This window comes from Triticum dicoccoides, chromosome 5B, assembly GCF_002162155.2.
Source record: "Triticum dicoccoides isolate Atlit2015 ecotype Zavitan chromosome 5B, WEW_v2.0, whole genome shotgun sequence".
Taxonomy (NCBI): domain Eukaryota; kingdom Viridiplantae; phylum Streptophyta; class Magnoliopsida; order Poales; family Poaceae; genus Triticum; species Triticum dicoccoides.
Genome location: NC_041389.1, coordinates 14,950,364 through 14,958,177, shown reverse-complemented (window position 1 = coordinate 14,958,177; position 7,814 = coordinate 14,950,364).

The window sequence follows — 7,814 nt, the reverse complement described above, 5'->3', positions numbered from 1 at the left end:
CTACTGCGCGCCCGCCCACGCGGGGCCGCGCCCGCTGCCGCTCGCGGCTCCGGTCGGCCCGTGCTGGCCTCACCCCGCCTCTTCTACAAGCGCGCCTGCTGTGGCCGCAGCCGGCCGTCGCCGACCCCGCGCTGTACCGCCATGGCCTCGTGCGCCTCGGCCTTCCCCCTCGTCACGACGCCTGCCCGCGCGGTCTCGCTCCGCCTTGCCGCCCGCTCGCAGTGGCCTCGTGCCCTGCTTGCCCGTGCTACCGCGCCGGGGCTGCGCCTTCCGCCGCCCCCTGCAGCCTGTAGCTGCCGGCGCCTATCGCGCTCCCCCGCGCCTGCCGAAGGCCGCCATGGCTCATCTCGCCGGTGCGCGTGCCCTGCAACCCCCCGCGCACGGTGCTTCTCCCATCGTCGCCGGCCATCGAGGCCCCAGGCGCACCCGCCCTCGCCTCTCATGGCGTCGGGTGCGAGCAGCCGCACCAGTACGCCCGTCGCCCTCTTTCCCCTCGCCCGTTCGGGCGGTGCCCGTCGGCCCGACCTGCTAGGGCCTCTGTGCCACTGACCAGAGGGGCCCAACGCATATAACGTTTTAACAGAAAATGTAAAAGAAAATAATAAATAAATAATAAAAATTAAAATATTAATTAATTAATTAAAGAATTAATTAACTTAACTAATCCTGATTAAATTAATCTAATCACTAGTTAACTTAATTAAAACCTGATTAGCCTGTTCAGTCTATGACATGCGGACCCCACACGTCAGTTTGACCCAGTCAACCTCTATTGACTGCTGACATCATGCTGACGTCATGCTGACATCAGCAATCACTGTTCTGGATAATGTTGCATTAAAATAACTAAATAAATCCTGAAAACGATTTAAATCTTTTAAAAAAAATAGAAAATAAACCGTAGCTCAGATGAAAATACTTTCTACATGAAAGTTGCTCAGAACGACGAGACGATTCCGAATACGCAGCCCGTTCGTCCGCCACACACCCCTAACCTATCGAACTCGCAACTTTCCCCCTCCGGCTCCTCTGCCCGAAAACGCGAAACACCGGGAATACTTTCCCGGATGTTTTCCCCCTTCGTCGGTATCACCTACTACCGCGATTGGGCACACCTAGCATCGTTACTTGTCATGTCATGCATCGATATGCATTTGTTTGCATTGTATTCATTGTTTCTTCCCCCTCTTCTCTCCGGTAGACTACGAGACCGACGCTGCTGCTGCCCAGTTCGACTACGGAGTTGACGACCCCTCCTTGCCAGAGCAACCAGGCAAGCCCCCCCTTGATCACCAGATATCACCTACTCTTCTCTATACTGCTTGCATTAGAGTAGTGTAGCATGTTACTGCTTTCCGTTAATCCTATTCTGATGCATAGCCTGACATTGTTGCTACATCTGTTGATACCTTACCTGCAATCCTAAATACTTAGTATAGGATGCTAGTTTACCATCAGTGGCCCTACACTCTTGTCCGTCTGCCATGCTATACTACTGGGCCGTGATCACTTCGGGAGGTGATCACGGGCATATACTATATACTTTACACTGTTACATTACCTGTGATACTGTTCGGAGTTGGGGGCTGAAAGGACAGGTGGCTCCATCCCGGTAGAGGTGGGCCTGGGTTCCCGACGGTCCCCGACGGTTACTTTGTGGCGGAGCGACAAGGCAGGTTGAGACCACCTAGGAGAGAGGTGGGCCTGGCCCTGTTGGGCGTTCGCGGATACTTAACACGCTTAACGAGATCTTGGTATTTGATCTGAGTTGGCTATGAGCCTATACGCACTAACCATATACGCGGGAGTAGTTATGGGTATCCCGACGTCGTGGTATCAGCCGAAGCACTTCAGACGTCAGCGACGGAGCGGCGCGCGCCGGATTGGAACGTAAGCCTGCTCTTGTATTAAGGGGGCTAGTTCTGCTTCCGGCCGCCCTCGCAACGTGCAGGTGTGCTATGGGCGATGGGCCCAGACCCCTGTGCGCTTAGGTTTAGACCGGCGTGCTGGCCTCTCTGTTTTGCCTAGGTGGGGCTGCGAGCGTGTTGGGTTATGTGGTGCACCCCTGCAGGGAAGTTAATCTATTCGAATAGCCGTGATCTTCGGTAACAGGACGACTTGGAGTTGTACCTTGACCTTATGACAACTAGAACCGGATACTTAATAAAACACACCCTTCCAAGTTCCACAGACAACCCGGTGATCGCTTTTCCGCAGGGCGACGAGGAGAGGATCGCCGGGTAGGATTATGCTATGCGATGCGACTGGAGATGCGCTTGGAGATGCTACCTGGATATGCTACTTGGAGATGCTACTTGGAGGACTTCAATCTACTCTCTTCTACATGCTGCAAGACGGAGGCTGCCAGAAGCGTAGTCTTCGACAGGATTAGCTATCCCCCTCTTATTCTGGCATTCTGCAGTTCAGTCCACTGATATGGCCTCTTTACACATATACCCATGCATATGTAGTGTAGCTCCTTGCTTGCGAGTACTTTGGATGAGTACTCACGGTTGCTTTTCTCCCTCTTTTCCCCTTTTCCCTTCTACCTGGTTGTCGCAACCAGATGCTGGAGCCCTGGAGCCAGACGCCACCGTCGACGACGACTACTACACTGGAGGTGCCTACTACTACGTGCAGGCCGCTGACGACGTCCAGGAGTAGTTAGGAGGATCCCAGGCAGGAGGCCTGCGCCTCTTTCGATCTGTATCCCAGTTTGTGCTAGCCATCTTATGGCAACTTGTTTAACTTATGTCTATACTCAGATATTGTTGCTTCCGCTGACTCGTCTATGATCGAGCACTTGTATTCGAGCCCTCGCGGCCCCTGGCTTGTATTATGATGCTTGTATGACTTATTTATGTTTTAGAGTTGTGTTGTGATATCTTCCCATGAGTCCTTGATCTTGATCGTACACATTTGCGTGCATGATTAGTGTACGATTGAATCGGGGGCGTCACAAGTTGGTATCAGAGCCAACTGCCTGTAGGAATTCCCCTTCCACACTCTTTGGCCGAAGTCGAGTCTAGACATTGAAAACTGTTTTACTAACATGGCTGTGCGGCCCATGGGCCCACGTCGCCATTTGGCTGGTATTAGGATCTTTTATTCCTCGATCTTTACTCTGGGATTCGGAACTCTCTTCTATTCGGGTTAAACGATTTTGCTAAAAACAAAACTAACTTTAGGTTCTCGCAAGTACTTTCTCCCGGAGAGCCCCTCACTTCAGATGACCGTCTGCTAACCAGAAGATTCTGAAGATACTCTACGATGTGCTCTCGAGACTATGTGCCATCGCTTTTGCAATTCACTCCCATCGATAAATCCCTCTGGATAACTACTTACACCTATCGTTCATATTGTCATCCCCAGTTGCTCTTGTTATTACAAGATGTCCTGAAATACTCTTCGTTATTCCGAGAATTCTTTACGCTTACTGCCCTGCAGTTCCTTGCTGCATGAATACCCCTACGGATAATTACTCGCGCTTGCTGAGTATCCGCTCATCCCCACTTGTTCATGTGTTTCACAAAAGTCTTCGAAATAATATTCGATCTTCCGAAAATCCTTTGGGGCCTTTGGCTCTTGAAATTCTTGCTTGCTTGCATTATGGATAATCCCATAAGTCTCGTAGTCATATTGACATTCCTTGTCATTACCATTTTGAGTCTGTTGACTCAATATGTTTGCGAATACACGCAATCATCATTGATCCTTATAAATTACTTTTCCGGCTAAGCTGCCATTCTTTTTACTGGAATTGGTTCTCGACCAATCCAATTGTCTTTGATTGTACCCTACGGCTATTCAACTTATCCACCCCTAATCAGAGCATTGCTTCTGATCCCTTGATTTGGAAATCATAATTCCTTTGCATTTGACAATTGAGTTAGTCAGTTGTTTCTATAATCTGCTTCCTCTAGTTGAGTACCGATGCTCACGTCAGATCCCTTGTGGACCACCAGATCCTTTGTTGGATTTTATCTGACAACGCCCTTCATATTCAATAAACTTGTGAGCCTTTTCTCGGATACATAATGCCTTTGGTAAATTGTATCGTCTGCTTTCTCAACCATGCTCTGCCTTCGAGCTTGAGTTAATTACTTCTAAAGGGTTCTGGTATAGGATTCTAAGATGCCCCGATGGGTTGAACCTATGCCTTCCTTAATATGTGTGAACTCGAAAGTTTTCACGAGTCGTACTCTTCTGGTATTTTGCCAGATAAAATTTCAACGCTACAACTTCATCGAAAGCGAGAAGTGAATGAAAGGGTATGCATTGGGGAAGTGGGAGTCGACCTCGAACCTTGTGTTCGTGCCCATGGACGCGATGTATATCCTATCATGGAAGCTTCTTGTAATAATAACTATTTCCTTGATAACTAACATATGGTATCTGTGAATTGATCCCTTGCAACCGTGGTTCCGACCATGATTGTTCTTCCTTGATTCCATTTCTCGGACAAGTTAAAACAATTGTCTTCTATGGATTAATACACCCGTCCAGTCTTTACTTTGATCTTGTGTCGAGTATTACCCCCTGGTATCTCAAGATTATCATGGAACTGCATAACTTCTTATGGGTTCTTCATCAAGTGCTACCTTCCCACCGATTCCAATTTTTCGTGGGCTCTGAGTTATTGAACACTCAAAGACACCACTAACTGAACCGAGTCCGCTTTTCGGTTCAACAACTCTTTAGTAAGCTTCTATAAGTACGAGTTTGTACCCGATCACGCCATTCCTAGCCTGTTTGGCTATATCATTGTCGTGACGATTCTAACTGTGCTACCTGGTCCTTATTCTCGGAGAACCAATTTTCGACGATGAACTAACCTTATGTCGATCCTCATCGTCATATCATTTCGCCTTGAACAACAAGCTTGGTTTCGAGTTTGTGTCGTACCCTTGGTTCCAATAACCTTTCACTTCATCATTACTTTGACTTGATGTCGTCGCCGATCGATTACATCTTCATGAACTCTCGCGACAAAGGTGTCGTGATCGTCAACATTCTGAGCTCATCCAGGATATCAATTGGATTCATGATGAGAAATACCATCCTTGCCTCGATGGATTGTATTATCATCGACCACTTTATTGCCTTCCCACCAACACAAGCTTGTTCATGTTTGGTGTTATACCTTGAGTTCCTTGCTGTCCAGCAATTGATCTTCCTTACCTCGGAAGTATTACCATCTCTTTTTGTTAAGAATGTGGTGAGAATTTCACCACCTCTTAATAATTCTTGATATCATAATACTTCTTGCCATCTTCGTTCATTCCTTGGTCCCCGTATTGTTTTCAACCGGAATACCAACAATGGAGCTATGACGTGTGAATTCAAAACTTCTAACAACCCTATTGCTTTGAAGTGAATGGGCGATAGTTCATTCTAAGTCCTTCGCTAATTGAATCACCATTCTGACATTGGTCGTGCAACCCAACCCATATTTCGGGCGCACCTTTCAACCAATGTTTAATTGTGTATGTTTCCTCGAGCATACTTCCTTATATCATTTGATCTGACAAATGTTATCTCCTTGTTCACTTAATGGTGGAAATCCATCTTTTGGGAATCTCGGTGAATTACCGTTGAGTTCACCAGACACCTCCTTGTCCTCTCCTTGGGTTAATGATGGACTCTTGTTAACGGAAATCACTTCATAGTTCATTTCCCCGAGAATCTTACAATGTCATCTCATCAATCTGCGTTGCACCTTTTCTTCTTGGGTATCCTAAGACTGAGGTACCCTGACACCAATCGGATCTGAATCTCGGTCAGATATGATGGATGGGACAACTTTCCAGGAGTTATGTTGTTTGTCCTTTGATGAACCGGTAACATGATGTCATGCCTAGCACCCCCCCCCCCCGGCTGGAGGACCTATCATTATAGATTCCTTTTCAGCAAGGTTATCCATTCATCCATGAGGAAATTGTAAGACTTATTCTACAAGTTATTCTTGATGGATCCTTCGTGTTTCCAAAGTCTGATCTTCACCTGAAGACCATGTCACTGCTATCTCGAAGCATGTCAATGGTACTCCGATTTTCAACAGGCACGTTTGAAGCACGATGCTATATTTTAATTATCAATTATCCTAACACCGTTGTATGAGTAATATCATGAGATTCCTCCCCCCTTACCTAAATGGTTTTCTACTTTATATCATGTCATGGATATCTTGCTCTGCTTGTCCTTGGGAAGGATATACCCTCTAAATATGTGTTTAAACATATTTTCCATTCCATTGTTCTATTTGATCTGATGATCACCTTTTCCTTTCCATTGTTTTGTTTAACCTTTCTTGTGGTCTATATGATCTAAGCAGTAATGTTCTCCTGCTTATGTAAACACCTCGGTGTACAACTCTGTCAGCAAGACCCTGTTACTATTGTTGAAAACATTCCGGTAACCACCGATGGACGAGAACTTTGCCTATTGGCCCGCCTCGTTCAACGAGCAGGAAAATGGTTCTCTTCGTCCCTCGCCCTTGGTATCGATGTTGTTGCCGACAAATCTGACAGGCTACCCTTTGACACACCTTACTATCATGACCGTGCAAAATGTTGGCCCCTTCCTACTTTCAACCACATGGTGGGCCCATAACCCACAGTTCCACAGGATCGAAACCTGACTCTCCTGCACCCCTATTACTAAAGCTAATCCTCACGCTTGGCTTCGTATGAAAGATCACGAGCCACCTTCCTAGTGATCTATTCTGGTATCAGACGCAATGCTTATTCCCGTTGCTCTGAACCCCTTTCACGCCTTGTAACAGGCATCGAACGATTGCCTACCCGCTTGGAACTTCTCATGGTACTTACTTACTTTGCTCTCGATAATTCGTTAAGTTTCAATTCGAGAGTTACTTTCCGCCACCTTCCCCGATCTTATCGACCAGATAGTTAACCTTGCAGAGGTTCGTTCTCCCTGTATGCCCACCCTTTATTCCTTCGTGAGTACGATGGAGTTCCGGAAGAAAGGACGCCGACTTCATCTTGATGACCTAAAGCAGCGAAATGAAGACATCAATGTATTGGACCGGCCTCTTCGAGAAGAGCAAGCCAGGATGAGAAGACCCGCTAGATTCGTTACCAAACTTCCCCCCTTCCACCCCTCTTAAATCTCGGGACGAGATTTCTTGTAGTGGAGGAGAATTGTGACGCCCGGGTAATTAAGCTACAGTGATCCTCTGCTAGTGATGCCACGTCACCTCGATTATAGTTGCTAATCTCGAGTTAATTCGAAACCGATTCAAATTCAAATTTAAAATTTGGTAAACAACAAAAGTTTTCAAACATTAAAACTAAAATGTCCAAAATGTGTCAAATAAATCATGGGTAATACTAGTGGAGAAATCACAAATTTTATAAAATGTTTAAAGGCTCTAAACTAATTAAAATAGCAGCTATAACAATTAATTAGATGCCTTTTATAAAGTTATAATAATAAAACTAAATTAGTAGTGTGCCAAAATAATTGTGGCAGTGGACTAATTAGTAATACTAATTTAGGTGCTGACTGGGTATTTTATAAAACTAAAATAAAAGAAACTTTAAATGAAAACATTAAAGAAAATAAGTAAAAAAAAAGGAAAAAAAAGAAAGCACTCACCCCCCGGGGGCCCCGGCCCAGCAGGCCAGCGGCCCAACTGGGCCACGAACCACCAGGCCGGCCCAACCAGCCACCCCTCACCCCCCCATATCCCCCACTCACGAAACCCTAGCCCCACCGACACCCATTCGCCCCCCCCACTCCCTCTCGTCGTTCTGGATCTGGATCGGGATCCCGATCCCCTCGCCCCCACC